Here is a 15,550-nt window from a genome sequence, read left to right as displayed (position 1 = left end):
CCTTTAAGAAAAGGTTATGAATTGCTTTCCTGCCCAAATGACGTAGTAAGATTAAGTAGGATAACTTTGGAAAGGGCTGTGGGTTTTATTTTTGGAAGGATAAAGAGTGTATAAAGCCATTAGCTAAAGGCTAAGGGGGTGGGGAGGGTTTCATAAGATCTGATCTTTTTGTAATTTTATTTTTTCCACTGTAATTTTGAATCGGATTTTACAAGCAACTGGATGGAGGTAGTGTTAGGAACTGAATGTGTACTCCATCCCGTAAATTTATATGTGAAATTCTATCCCCCAAGATGTGGGACTTTTGGAAGGTGTTTAGGACTGGACTGTGGAGCCTGCATAAATGAGATTAGGGCCCTTATAAAAAGCCCTTTGAGAGAAGGAAATGGCAGCCCACTCCAGTATTCTTGCTTAGAGAATCCCGTGGACAGAGGACCCTGGCAGGCTACAGTCGGTGGGGTCGCAAAGAGTCGGACACAACTGAGTGACTGAGCACACACAGATTTTTTGCTATAGCCTTGCAGAGTTTCTGTCTTTTGCCTGTTTCTTCATGAGCCCATTGCTCGTGGGCTTCCCTGGTGGCTCAGATGGTAGAGAATCTGCCTGCAATGAGGGAGGCCTGGGTTCAGTCCCAGGGCTTCCCTGTGTCTGGAAGATCCTCTGGAGATGAGAATGGCAACCCACTCCAGTATTCTTGCCTGGAGAATCCCATATATAGAGGAATCTGGTGGGCTACAGTCCATGGGGTGGCAAAGAGTCGGACAGGACTGAGCAACTTTCACTTCACTCAAAAGCCCATTGAGCTCACTCTTGTTTGTTCTGAGGATATAAGGAGAAAACTCAGTCTGCAACCCAGAAGGTGGCCCTTGTCGGAACTCAGTCATACTGGCACCTCAATCTCCAACTTTCAATCTCCAAAACTGTTTAAGAAGTGAGTTTCTGTAGTTTATAGCTACCCAGTCTATGGTATTCTGTTTTAGCAACCAAAGTATATGAGAGTATAAAGCCTTTCCTAGCTCTTTTTTATATCCTATTTGTGTGTTTGTATGTAAACAAACACATTTTATATATTAGTGTCTATTAGTGCCTTATCATCATTGTTTCTCACTTGAGGATCATTTGGGCTTTTTTGTTGGCTTTTCGGCATATCCAGAACCCATCTGACTCCCTTGGTTCAAGTGTCTCATGGCCACTTCTTTACAAACTATGAATATTGCCTAATTTTTCTGCTTTTTCTCATTGTAAGATGAGAATATTAATGTGGACAGGACCTCACTGTTGTGAGGATCCAATGAGATAATGTCTGTAAACTTCAAACTTTCGATAAATGTCAGCACTTAGGCACTAGAGTGCAATGATTAAGAGCTACCAGGCATTGTATACCCGCCCTGCCACTTTCTAGCTATGTAACATGAGGCATGGTTACTTTTCATGCTTGCAGTGCCTCATCTGTAAAATAGAGGTATTATCTACTGCACAGAGTGTTATGATTATTAAGCTAAATTGTATAGAACATGCTTGCACAATGCCTCTCCCTGAGTAAAGTTATCTTTTAGGCTTTGAAAGAATAAATTGGAGCCCTATGCCTTGGATACCACATAGGCTATTGGGAGCCACTTCACACTGGACAGACTCGAAAGGACTATTATAATTATAGGTGGAGGTGGCTGAATAATGTTAAGTGTGAAGTGACAAAGACCTAAACTGAGATAAATGAGAAAAAAGCAGTCCGTTACAGGTCTCCTGTTTCCTAAATAACAAAGTAGATAGTTCTCTTGCAGGAGGTACCAGTTGATATCTATAATACCTAGTCTTAAGATAGCATTAGTCTGGTTAGAACCCAAAGCGATAAGCATTCTGAGCTGTGGGGTTCAGTGGGAAATACTAAGCCCCAAACATAAATAAATGAACCAAGTTTTTACAGGCAATATTGAATACTATTAAATGCCCGCATCTATGACTGTACTAGGAGTTCTCTGTACAACTATTTTAAATTCAAAGAGAATGCGTTCACAAAATGCATACTTAGGCCTGGCCTCTTGATCAAAGCTGTGGAATAATTTGGTCTATAACTGATCATCTCCCACTTTCTTGTTTAAGACTGCCTACAAATAAGTTTGAAGGAAAAATATCAAAAGTCTTAAAATGAAACATTATTATAAGAGGCATTCCATAAAATCCTTCATAATTGTTCCTGCCATTACTGTGCCTGTAGGCCCAAAGCACCCCATCTCAGGGAACCCAAACAAAGCCAGTAGTGACCCTGAAACAAAGTTGACTCAGGCATTTCTTGCCTTAGGGGAGGTGGAAGGCCAAAGATCAGACACTGCCCCCAGTAATGCTCTTGGTACCTGGATGGGAAAAGAAAAATAATTTTTTAAGGTGGAGAGAGTACCAGTTGATTGCTTGAGCACATTTTCCAGAACTACTATGTGTAAACATAATTTTTGAAGTAATGTGTTGACAAGATGGTTCTTAGGATTGGTACAACACAGAAGCAATACGATCAAGACAGCTAGCTATTTTGAGGTACCACTGGGTGGTTCCTCTTTTCAATGTGCCAGGCCAAAGCTCTGCCACTTCAAATGAGAAGCTGGCTAAGGCTCTAGGAGAGAGAGAAAGTTGTTTCCCCCTCAAAGTGACAGCTGGAGCTGAGTGAGGAAGCTGCCCCTACCTACTTAACCTCGCCTCCTACCATCCCATTCTGCCTTCAACAAATCCTACCCCCCACCTGAGGATTCTCAGAAAACTGTTCCCTGCGAAATGCCAACTTGGGAAGGACATACAAGAACTAGGCCTTCAGTCCTATGGCTCCCCAGAGTTCCTGTCTTTGCCAAGAGGGGGCAAGGTTGGCAGTGGCAACAAATCCAGTGTGAGCAGTGTGAGCCAGGGCAATGTGGGAAACCCTGTCTCTACCCATGTGCTCCCACAAATATCTTCACATTGGCAAAATTCGGCCCATTCTTAATGGCCATAGCCTGTGCTTAATAATGGTTCGCTGGTGTATAAAAGGTTGAATTTAATATCAGAGAGGCAGTTTGGGAGTATACATGAATGATATACAAGACTGGGTTATATCAAGACCAAATGTTTGAAAGTTGAGACTTTCCAATACAAGGTTTATGAAGATCACAGCAGTTTGTAAGACACCTAATTACTTGCCTTGATTATTTATCTATTACCTTGAATCTATTCCTTAGTGTTAATGATCCTGTCATCAATTTGTTTTTCTAGTCCAGTGTACTTTTAAATAGAGGAATTGTGTTACATATTCCAGAAATGTATATTTCATTATTTGTAATGAAAAAAGAAAACTGGCTGTTACTGTAGTTGCACATTAACCATAAAATCATGACTACAAACAAGTACTTCCTAACATTAGAATAGAAACATGATTTGGGTATCAATGAGCTGTTATATGGGCTTCCCTGGTGGCTCAAAGGGTAAAGAATCTGCCTGCAGTGCAGGAGACCCAGGTTCGATCCTTGGTTCGGGAAGAACTCCTGGAGAAGGGAATGGTTACCTACTCCAGTATTCTTGCCTAGAGAGTTCCATGGACAGAGGAGCCTGGCAGGCTACAGTCTATGGGGTCCCTAAGAGTCAGACAGGACTAAGTGACTAACACGTTCACTTTCAAGCTGTTATATAGGGTTTCCCAGGTGGTGCCAGTGGTAAAGAACCTGTGTGCCAATGCAGGAGGCATAAGAGACTAGGGTTCAATCCCTGGATCGGGAAGATCCTCTGGAGGAGGGCATGGCAACCCACTCCAGTATTCTTGCCTAGAGAATCCCATGGACAGAGGAGCCTGGCAAGTTACAGTCCATAAGGTCACAAAGAGCTGGACACAACTGAATGACTTAGCACACGCCATTTAATAAAAACTCTGTGTGTGTGTGTATGTGTATCTTTTGATTCAGCAAATTCTGTTTCTGAAATTCTGCTTCATAGACTATTCATACCAAAGAATATTGTCATCAAAAAGAAAAGAATTTTCACTGTACTAGATGTTCTGGAGGAGTTTTCATGAGGTTTGGGGATTTTTTGAATGGGAAAAGCAAGATTTTTAGACTTATATGTAAATATACATATATACATGCATATACTTATTTGATTTTGTGAGGATGATGAGAGATATGAACAAATATATGCCATTTAGTCAAGTTGTTTTGAGAGTTGGAGGGAGTGAGAAAAAAATAAGGAAAAATTACTACTACTATAACCTGATAAATATATATTGATCTATAGATGTTTGTATATATTTAGAGCTCCTTTAAGAAATTAGGAGGAAAAAGTGTGTATCTACTGGCTTAAAGGGGTGTTAACTTTAAAAAGCAAGTATTTGGAGTCTATGTCTATTAAACCAAGATATGCATGAAAGTGAAAGTGGCTCATTTGTGTCCAACTCTTTGCGACCCCATGAACTGTATGGCATGGAATTCTCCAGGCCACAATACTGGAGTGGGTAGCCTTTCACTTCTCCAGAGGATCTTCCCAACCCAGCAATTGAACCCAGGTCTCCCGCTTTGCAGGCAGAATCTTTATCAGCTGAGCCACAGGGAAAGCCCAAGATGTGCATACTAACATATTAATAAAAGCTTGTGTAAGTATAACCAAACAATGAGAAGGGTGCAGAATGATACAGACGAGTTTGTTAATATTACCAGTGTTTTGTATGTGGGGTATGAGAGAAAGAAAGAAATCAAAGATGAATCCTAAATTTTTACCTCTACACCTAGATAACTGGTGAAGACTTGAGACTGGGAGAAAGAGGTTGGAATTAATAATTATGCTTTCAGTGTATTAAGGCAGGAAGTGCTGATAAACATTCAGATGGAGATATCAAGTGAGCAGTTCAAAATACCCATCAGGAATCCCATGAGGATTCCTCATAAGAAAATAGAAATTTTGGAGTCCTCAGTATACAAGTGATATTTAAAGCTATATGACTGCACAAGATTTCCTAGGGAAAAAGTACAACCAAAGAAGAAAAGCAGATAAAAAGACAGTACTCAGGATTGAGCATTTGAGAACTTAGCCTTTACGAGTTATAAAGAATAATAAGCCAGCAAAGGGACACAGGTGAAATTAATAACAAACAGGAGCGTGTGGCCACATCAGTTCAGTTCAGTTCAGTCGCGACACGACTCTTTGCGACCCCATGAATCACAGCACGCCAGGCCTCCCTGTCCATCACCATCTCCCAGAGTTCACTCAGACTCACGTCCATAGAGTCCGTGATGCCATCCAGCCATCTCATCCTCTGTCGTCCCCTTCTCCTCCTGCCCCCAATCCCTCCCAGCATCAGAGTCTTTTCCAATGAGTCAACTCTTCGTGTGAGGTGGCCAAAATACTGGAGCTTCAGCTTTAGCATCATTCCTTCCAAAGAAATCCCAGGGTTGATCTCCTTCAGAATGGACTGGTTGGATCTCCTTGCAGTCCAAGGGACTCTCAAGAGTCTTCTCCAACACCACAGTTCAAACGCATCAATTCTTCGGCACTCAGCCTTCTTCACAGTCCAACTCTCACATCCATACATGACCACAGGAAAAACCATAGCCTTGACTAGACGGACCTTAGTCGGCAAAGTAATGTCTCTGCTTTTGAATATGCTATCTAGGTTGGTCATAACTTTCCTCCCAAGGAGTAAGCATCTTTTAATTTCATGACTGCAGTCACCATCTGCAGTGATTTTGGAGCCCAAAAAAATAAAGTCTGACACTGTTTTCACTGTTTCCCCATCTATTTCCCATGAAGTGATGGGACCAGATGCCATGATCTTCGTTTTCTGAATGTTGAGCTTTAAGCCAACTTTTTCGCTCTCCTCTTTCACTTTCATCAAGAGGCATTTTAGCTCCTTTTCGCTTTCTGCCATAAGGGTGGTATCATCTGCATATCTGAGGTTATTGATATTTCTCCCGGCAATCTTGATTCCATTGTGCTCCACATAGAGGCCATGAAAAGAAAGCTTCTAAATGAATTAACAAAAAAATTAAGAAGCAATATTGCTTTCTGCTCTTAGCTACTTTGCACATTTATTCTTTTATCGGTTCTCAATTGTCAGGCCTAGTGGGAAGCCAAAAATCTGCACTTCCATCCAACAAGAACAAGGCACTACTCCCCTCTGGGGTATCATAGAAGGTGAAATGGGAAACCTGAAATTTCACCCCCACCTGGCACTTAGGAGATGACACTCTATTCCATCTGGCCTAGTGTCAGAGAGGTCACTCTAAAATAGAAGGTTTACAAAAGATCCAGAGTCTCAATGCTTTGACGGTCCAGGATGCCATTTTAAAAAAATCATTCATCAGGAGAATTACAAACTGAATGACAAAATACAATTGTGAAAGATGCTGACAACAGAAGGAGAAAGACAAATACCATGTGTCACTTACGTGTAGAATCTAAAATATGACACAAATGAACCTATCTATACATCAGAGAGAGTCAGAGTCCCCAGAAAAGAGAAGAAAGAAAAGCTCAAAAGTACTCAAAGAAACAATGGCTGAAAACTTACAAATTTGTCAAAATAGATAAACCTACAGATCCAAGAAGTTGAACATATCCAAAACAGAATAGACCCAAAGAAATCTATACCCAGGTACATCAAATTTAAACTTCTGAAAACTAAAAAAAGAAAAAATCTTGAAAACTGTGAAAGAGCAATAACACCTACAGGAAACATTTTTTGGATGGCAGATTTCTCATCAGCACCATGGTGGTCAGAAGGAAGTAGCACAACATTATCCAGTTTCTGAAAGAAAACTGTTAGGGACTTCCCTGGTGGTCCAGTGGCTAAGGCTTGGCACTCCCAATGCAGGGGGCCCAGCTTCGATCCCTGTTCAGGTAACTAGATACCATATAGGCAAATAAAGATCCTGTATGCCACACTAAGACCTGGTGCGACCAAAATAAATAACAATAATAATAAAATAAGCCTATGGGAAAAGAAAAACCCTGTCAATTCCAAATTCTACCAATGGGAAGATTATCCTTCAGGAATGAAAGAAAACTTAGAAAAGCTAAGAATTTGTCACCAATGAACTTACTATAAAAATTCCTGGAGAATGTTCTTCAAATATAAAGGAAATAGTGAAAGATGGAAGTTCAGGCTATCAGGAAAAAGGAAAGCACGATAGAACAAAATATTGCTAAATACAATATACTTCCTGTTCTCAAGGTTTCTAAACTATGTTTGACGGTTGAAACAAAAAAATATCTCTATATAATATCTGATTTAGTTTGCAGTGACTATAGAAGAAATATCTAAGTTATAAATAGGGGAGGGTACAGGGACTTAAAGGGAGCTACGGTTTCTATACTTAATTTGAATGGGTAAAATATTAAAACCAGTTTAGTTCAGTTCAGTTCAGTCGCTCAGTTGTATCCGACTCTTTGTGACCCCATGAATCGCAGCACTCCCTGTCCATCACCAACTCCCGGAGTTCACTCAGATTCATGTCCATCGAGTCAGTGATGCCATCCAGCCATCTCATCCTCTGTCGTCCCCTTCTCCTCCTGCTCACAATCCCTCCCAGCATCAGAGTCTTTTCCAATGAGTCAACTCTTCGCATGACGTGTCCAAGTATTGGAGTTTCAGCTTTAGCATCATTCCTTCCAAAGAAATCCCAGGGTTGATCTCCTTCAGAATGGACTGGTTGGATCTCCTTGCAGTCCAAGGGACTCTCAAGAGTCTTCTCCAACACCACAGCTCAAAAGCATCAATTCTTCAGCGCTCAGCCTTCTTCACAGTCCAACTCTCACATTCATACACGACCACTGGAAAAACCATAGCCTTGACTGGATGGACCTTAGTCGGCAAAGTAATGTCTCTGCTTTTGAATACGCTATCTAGGTTGGTGATAACTTTCCTTCCAAGGAGTAAGCGTCTTTTAATTTCATGGCTGCAGTCACCATCTGCAGTGATTTTGGAGCCCAAAACAATAAAGTCTGACACTGTTTCCACTGTTTCCCCATCTATTTCCCATGAAGTGATGGGACTGGATGCCATGGTCTTCGTTTTCTGAATGTTGAGCTTTAAGCCAGCTTTTTCACTCTCCACTCTCACTTTCATCAAGAGGCATTTTAGCTCCTTTTCGCTTTCTGCCATAAGGGTGGTATCATCTGCATATCTGAGGTTATTGATATTTCTCCCGGCAGTCTTGATTCCAGCTTGTGTTTCTTCCAGCCCAGTGTTTCTCATGATGTACTCTGCATGTAAGTTAAATAATCAGGGTGACAATATACAGCCTTGACGTACTCCTTTTCCTATTTGGAACCAGTCTGTTGTTCCATGTCCAGTTCTAACTGTTGCTTCCTGACCTGCATACAGATTTCTCAAGAGGCAGGTCAGGTAGTCTGGTATTCCATCTCTTTCAGAATTTTCCACAGTTTATTGTGATCCACACAGTCAAAGGCTTTGGCATAGTCAATCAAGCAGAAATAGATGTTTTTCTGGAACTCTCTTGTTTTTTCCATGATCCAGCAGATGTTGGCAATTTGATCTCTGGTTCCTCTGCGTTTTCTAAAACCAGCTTGAACATCAGGGAGTTAATGGTTCACGTATTGCTGAAGTCTGGCTTGGAGAATTTTGAGCATGACTTTACTAGCATGTGAGATGAGTGCAATTGTGCGGTAGTTTGAGCTTTCTTTGGCATTGCCTTTCTTTGGGATTGGAATGAAAACTGACCTTTTCCAGTCCTGTGGCCACTGCTGAGTTTTCCAAATTTGCTGGCATATTGAGTGCAGCACTTTCACAGCATCATCTTTCAGGATTTGAAATAGCTCAACTGGAATTCCATCATCTCCACTAGCTTTATTCATAGCGATGCTTTCCAAGGCCTACTTGACTTCACATTCCAGGATGTCTGGGTCTAGATGAGTGATCACACCATTGTGATTATCTTGGTCATGAAGATCTTTTTTGTACAGTTCTTCTGTGTATTCTTGCCACCTCTTCTTAATATCTTCTGCTTCTGTTAGGTCCCTACCATTTCTGTCCTTTATCAATCCCATCTTTGCATTAAGTGTTCCCTTGGTATCTCTAATTTTCTTGAAGAGATCTCTAGTCTTTCCCATTCTGTTGTTTTCCTCTATTTCTTTGCATTGATCGCTGAAGAAGGCTTTCTTATCTCTTCTTGCTATTCTTTGGAACTCTGCATTCAGATGCTTATATCTTTCCTTGTCTCCTTTGCTTTTTACCTCTCTTCTTTTCATAGCTATTTGTAAGCCCTCTCCAGACAGCCATTTTGCTTTTTTGCATTTCTTTTCCATGGGGATGGTCTTGATTCCTGTCTCCTGTACAATGTCACGAACCTCATTCCATAGTTCATCAGGCTCTCTATCTATCAGACCTAGGCCCTTAAATCTATTTCTCACTTCCACTGTATAATCATGAGGAATTTGATTTAGGTCATACCTGAATGGTCTAGCGGTTTTCCCTACTTTCTTCAATTTAAGTCTGAATTTGGTAATAAGGACTTCATGATCTGAGCCACAGTCAGCTCCTGGTCTTGTTTTTGTTGACTGTATAGAGCTTCTCCATCTTTGGCTGCAAAGAATATAATCAGTCTGATTTTGGTGTTGACCATCTGGTGATGTCCATGTGTAGAGTCTTCTCTTGTGTGTTTGGAAGAGGGTGTTTGCTATGACCAGTGCATTTTCTTGACAAAACTCTTATTAGTCTTTGCCCTGCTTCATTCCGCATTCCAAGGCCAAATTTGCCTGTTACTCCAGGTGTTTCTTGACTTCCTCCCTTTGCACTCCAGTCCCCTATAATGAAAAGGACATCTTTTTTGGGTGTTAGTTCTAAAAGGTCTTGTAGGTCTTCATAGAACTGTTTAACTTCAGCTTCTTCAGCGTTACTGGTTGGGGCATAGACTTGGATTACTGTGATATTGAATGGTTTGCCTTGGAAACGAACAGAGATCATTCTGTCGTTTTTGAGATTGCATCCAAGTACTGCATTTAGGAATCTTTTGTTGACCATGATGGCTACTCCATTTCTTCTAAGGGATTCCTGCCCGCAGTAGTAGATATAATGGTCATCTGAGTTAAATTCACCCATTCCAGTCCATTTTAGTTTGCTGATTGTTAGAATGTCGACGTTCACTCTTGCCATCTCTTGTTTGACCACTTCCAATTTGCCTTGATTCATGGACCTGACATTCCAGGTTCCTATGCAATATAGCTCTTTACAGCATGGGACCTTGTTTCTATCACCAGTCCCATCCACAACTGGGTATTGTTTTTGCTTTGGCTCCATCCCTTCATTCTTTCTGGAGTTATTTCTCCACTGATCTCCAGTAGCATATTGGGCACCTACTGACCTGGGGAGTTCCTCTTTCAGTATCCTATCATTTTGCCTTTCCATGGACAGCGGCCCAAGGCCAGGGGCAGCGGCCGAGAGTAGCAACCCCAGACATCCAAGGAGTGGTGGCTGCGCGGCACAGGAGCGCCTAGAGGAGCTATTCCACGTTGAAGGTCAGGAAGGGCAGCAGTGAGGAGATACCCTTCGTCCAAGGTAAGGAGCAGCGGCTGCGCTTTGCTGGAGCATCCGTGAAGAGATACCCCACAGCCAAGGTAGGAGAAACCCAAGTAAGATGGTAGGTGTTGCAAGAGGGCATCAGAGGGCAAACACACTGAAACCATACTCACAGAAAACTAGTCAATCTAATCACACTAGGACCACAGCCTTGTTTAACTCAATGAAACTAAGCCATACCCACGGGGCAACCCAAGACGGGCAGGTCATGGTGGGGAGGTCTGACGGAATGTGGTCCACCGGAGAAGGGAATGGCAAACCACTTCAGTATTCTTCCCTTGAGAACCCCGTGAACAGTATTAAAACCAGTAGACTATGTTAAGTAATGTATGTATAATGTAATATTTAGAGTAAATACCCCCAAAAAAATCTGTGCAAGAGATACACTCAGAACATTATAGAGCACTTCCCTGGTGGTCCAGTGGTTAAGAGTCCGCCTGCCAGTGCAGCAAACATGGGTTCAGCTGCTGGTCCAGGAAGATTCCACATGCACAGAGCGCTTAGCCCATGCGCCACAACTACTGAGCATGCGCTGTAGAACCCGCGAGCCACAACAATATACTCGATCCGTATCTCACACCAGAAACAAAAAGTAACTCTAGAGGAGTCATAGGCCTAAATGTCAAACCTCGCATTATAAAACTTTGAAAAACAGGGGAAACCTTTTGTGACCTTGACTTAGGCAATAAAAGCTCAGTCCATAAAACTAAAAATTGATAAAATGGACTTTACCAGAATTAAAAGTTCCTGCTTCTTAAAAGACAGTGTTAGGAAAATGAAAACACAAAGCACAACCTAGGAGAAAAATCTTTGCAATGCATATATCTAATAAAGAACTTGAATCCAGAATATGCAAAGAATTGTCAAAAATCACCAGTAAGAAAAGAGCACAATTTTTTAAATGAGTAAGAGTTCTGAACAGGCACTTCATCAAAGAAGACATCCAGATGGCAAAGAAGAACATGAAAAGTGCTCAACATCATTAGTCATTGAAAGTGAAAGTTGCTCAGTTGTGTCTGACTCTTTGCGACCCCATGTACTATATAGTCCATGGAATTCTCCAGGCCAGAATACTGGAGTGGGTAGCCTATCCCTTCTCCAGTGGATCTTCCCAACCCAGGAATCGAGCTGCAGTCTCACACTGTATGTGTATTCTTTACCCAACTGAGCTATCAGGGAAGCCATTGAGGAAATGCAAATTTAAAATGGAACAAGATGTCACTACACACCTATCACAGCAGCTAAAGTCAAAAAGGTTGACTATTTTCAATATGGGCAAAGATGCATTTTACTTTCTTCTTGCTGGTGGGAGGTTCAAGATGCAATAATTTGTCTTTTGTTTTGGAGGTGACATCCCCGACTGCTGAACTCCTAAAATTTTTTACTGATGTGGTGGCCCCCAATTCTTCATAAGATTGATCTTCCAGTCGTTGTAGCACATAATGAAGACTACTCCATGCTAGCCATTTATTGCTTATTTGGTTCATTAATATGATGTCATCTACATAGTGGACCAATGTGATATTCTGAAGAATGTCCATATTATTTGGATTTCTCCATTTTATAGTTTGACCAAAGTCAAAGAGTTAAGGTAGCTTTGGGAAAAACTGTAAATGTACACCATCGTCCATTTCTAATGAATGTGAACTGTTTTTGAGATTAGAGATTGTCCAATGTTTACAGACTCTTTTAACCCTATTGTGATATGCAGAGCATCTGTTCATTTGGTTCATACTACTTAACCCTAGCATATAACTGAACATAATTCAGTATAGCCAAGTACCCCATATGGTAGAGATAGTTTTTTTTGTCATTTTGTCCCTTCTGCTGCTGCTGCTACTGCTGCTAAGTCGCTTCAGTCTTGTCTGACTCTGTGCGACTCCATAGACGGCCACCCACCCGGCTCCCCCGTCCCTGGGATTCTCCAGGAAAGAATACTGGAGTGGGTTGCCATTTCCTTCTCCAATGCATGAAAGTGAAAAGTGAAAGTGAAGTGGCTCAGTCATGTCCGACTCCTAGTGATCCCGTGGACTGCAGCCTACCAGGCTCCTCCATCCATGAGATCTTCCCAGCAAGAGTACTGGAGTGGGTTGCCATTGCCTTCTCCAATGCATGAAAGTGAAAAGTGAAAGTGAAGTCGCTCAGTCATGTCCGACTCCTAGCGATCCCGTGGACTGCAGCCTACCAGGCTCCTCCATCCATGAGATCTTCCCAGCAAGAGTACTGGAGTGGGTTGCCATTGCCTTCTCCGTCCAGTTGCCAACTCAGCCTAATACAGTCTAATTTCTGCCTCACCAGACAGCATTCACGACTCAGAGAGGAAACTCATGCAGTAATTTTCCATGCTTTTTTAAAATTGAGAAGTGGTTTGTGTCTAGAGAACTGATGCTCAGATCTTACTGAAAAGGATCATTTGTATTGAGTTACACAAATGATGCTCTTTGCTACTGTTTCATCTAACCCAAGGACCTAAGGAAGTTGACATTAATCCCAAGCCTGGAGTAATAAATTGGTAGTCTCTTCTTCCCTCTGTGGACATCCTTGTTTTTATTTTTTGGTTTACCAGTTACGATGGCACTAGAGAACTTTTTCAAAAACGTGCTCTTTCAACAGCAATTTCCTGACTCCTCTCTATCTGCCAAAACCTGTGGGTAGAAGCAGAGGATACAGAGATACATTAATCTCTGGCTTTGGGAGGCTCTCAGAGTAGCTGGGAAAACACTTTAAACAGTTCAGGGACAGTACTGTATTGAAAGTACTGTAAAGATGGAACCAGAGTGCTATGGGAAAAGGAAGTAACTCTTTATGTCTAGAGGAGTTTAGAAAGGACATGACACATAAGCTGAGCACTGATTAATAATCATCTGACAGAAAAGAGGGCAGATGAGAGCAATCTAGGCAGTGAATGTTAGCCCCATTAGCGAGTTTCTTAGTAACTTTGGGTTATACTTAAAGCCAAGTATGGATCATATGTGAAGAAGGGTTTGCTTTGCTACAAAGAACCAAAGCAGTGGTTAGACAGCTTTATATGCTAGGTTATGGGAATCTGAGGGCTTCCCTGATGGTAAAGAAGTCTCCTGCAATGCAGGAGGCCTGGGTTGGGAAGATCTGGAGAGGTGAACAGCTACCCCAGTATTCTGGCCTGGAGAATTCCCTGGACTGTATAGTTCACGGAGTCACTAAGAGTTGGACACAGCTGAGCAACTTTCACTTTGATGAGAATCTGAATGTCTTTACATGGACTTTCAACAATGGAGAAACAGCTAGCTAAGGCAAAAGACTACCTGAAATCAGTCTTAAATATTAATACATGCTCATCATGTGAGAATGTCTGGCTCATCTGCCATGCCTGGCTTCCTAGGGTTTGTGCTGTGCTGTAGTATCACAGCCATCAGGAATGAGCCTCCTAGCCCCTTGGAATACATTTTCACAGCTTTAAACTTTTCTAGTCCTTTACACATTCATGCAGAATGAGGAATCCAATCATCACTTATAGTTGGGCTCCTTGGTGGAGTGAGGGCTGCTTTTTTTCTCAAAGAATGCTTAAAGGATAGTTTGGGTCATCACGGTTGAATTTTGTCAAAGTTTTTAAACTGTTGGAAACATGACTCATACAAAATGAATATGTGTCAAAGATTTATTGTAATAACTTATTAATAAAGGAGCCAGTTAGTTAAAGCTGGTTATAAGAGCATGTTGAAGAATTGGGCATTCATAGAGATTTGTAAAAGAAGACTAAGAGTAAAAGAGGAATGTTAGAATTAAAATATTAGATTTGATATAAAAGAGGAGAGCATTCAAACTGTACCCTTCAGGGTTATTTTTTCTGTTGGATAATATCAAGCATATAATTTGAGATTCTAAGCTCATAATTGATAGTAATGACAATGCTTTATTTCCTTAGGCTAGGTAATGAAATAACTTTTGGACGAGACCACCAGCCCTGTTAGTTCCCAGTAATGCACTGAAAGTACGTGCCACCTACCTTCTTGCCTTTTTTCCAAGTAATTTTTCTTAACAACATTTCATGTTTCTAAAGCCAGGCATTTGAGCTGTCTTATCCCACCCCACCTCTGTCTGTCCCAGCATGCCTTTGTAAGCCTAACTGCCCTCTACACCTTACTCTCTACGCATACCACTCTCTTCTACTTTAGAGCTATTGCCCACCCTGTCCCATCAGCCAAAGACCCTGAGGTTCATTGCCAGAGGTCAAAGAACAAGTTATCCTTCAAGGGGAAATGCAGTTGGTACCCTCTTCTCACAATCAGTGCTGTAATGAATCCCACTTGATACTCTTCCAAATTACTTAGTACCAGTTTATCTTGGCTAGTCTAAAAAAAATGGTTTCTTGGGATTTCACTATTTTATTTGCTTGGAACATCTCTAGAGACAGCCTGATGTAAAACTAAGTCTTCAGCTATTAATGCATTTGCTCTTGTTTAATTGGATTTGATGGCTTGGGCACACCTGCACAAAAGCTTTCAAGTGAAATGTGCATTTTGTTGTGTGAGCCTAATTTGAAACTGGCCCTAGGGGACATTTTGTACAATTGGTGGGAAATTTGTGATATCATGTTGAGACTTAAAGTGACTAAATTCAGCTTTGACTGAATTTTTTATGCAAAAAAATAAATTAAAAAAACCTTGGAAATTGGACCACAAAAAGAAGGCTGAAAGGTCATTAATTCTGACAGTTGATCATGGGACAAACTGCATATCCAAATGCAAAAGAATGAATTTGTTATTATACTAAGTGAAGTAAGCCAGATAAAGACAAATATCATATATATGTTTTATCTGAAAAACATGATACAAATAAACTTATTTACAAAACAGCAATAGACTCATAGACATAGCAAACAAGCTTACCAACGAAGACAGGGGTGAGGGACAAATTAGGAGTTTCAAATTAAAATATACAAACTGTTGTACTATATGTAAAATAGATAACCAATAAGGACTTACTGTATAGCACAGGGAACTATACTCAATATCTTGTAATAACCTAAAA

At 41.1% G+C, this 15,550-nt stretch overlaps 1 protein-coding gene across 24 annotated transcripts in view; it reads left to right on the top strand.

The window, feature by feature from the left end:
• The window catches only part of KLHL18 (kelch like family member 18), a 120,144-nt gene that overhangs the window by 676 nt on the left and 103,918 nt on the right, over nucleotides 1-15,550 (top strand). For 8 of the 24 annotated variants that reach the window (XM_060402922.1, XM_060402920.1, XM_060402919.1 and 5 more), the window contains exons 2-3: nucleotides 10,376-10,519; nucleotides 14,445-14,510. The exons of 5 other annotated variants lie outside the window; for them this stretch is intronic. The gene's annotated coding sequence lies outside the window, so the exon portion shown is untranslated. Of the gene's footprint in view, nucleotides 1-10,375; nucleotides 10,579-10,604; nucleotides 14,511-15,550 lie in introns of those variants that run through there. 11 more of the 24 variants (XM_060402916.1, XM_060402913.1, XM_060402912.1 and 8 more) reach the window with 4 other exon arrangements.

Source organism: Ovis aries, chromosome 19, assembly GCF_016772045.2.
Source record: "Ovis aries strain OAR_USU_Benz2616 breed Rambouillet chromosome 19, ARS-UI_Ramb_v3.0, whole genome shotgun sequence".
NCBI lineage: Eukaryota > Metazoa > Chordata > Mammalia > Artiodactyla > Bovidae > Ovis > Ovis aries.
Note: the sequence above shows the minus strand (reverse complement) of the source record. Positions and strands in the feature narration are given on the sequence as shown.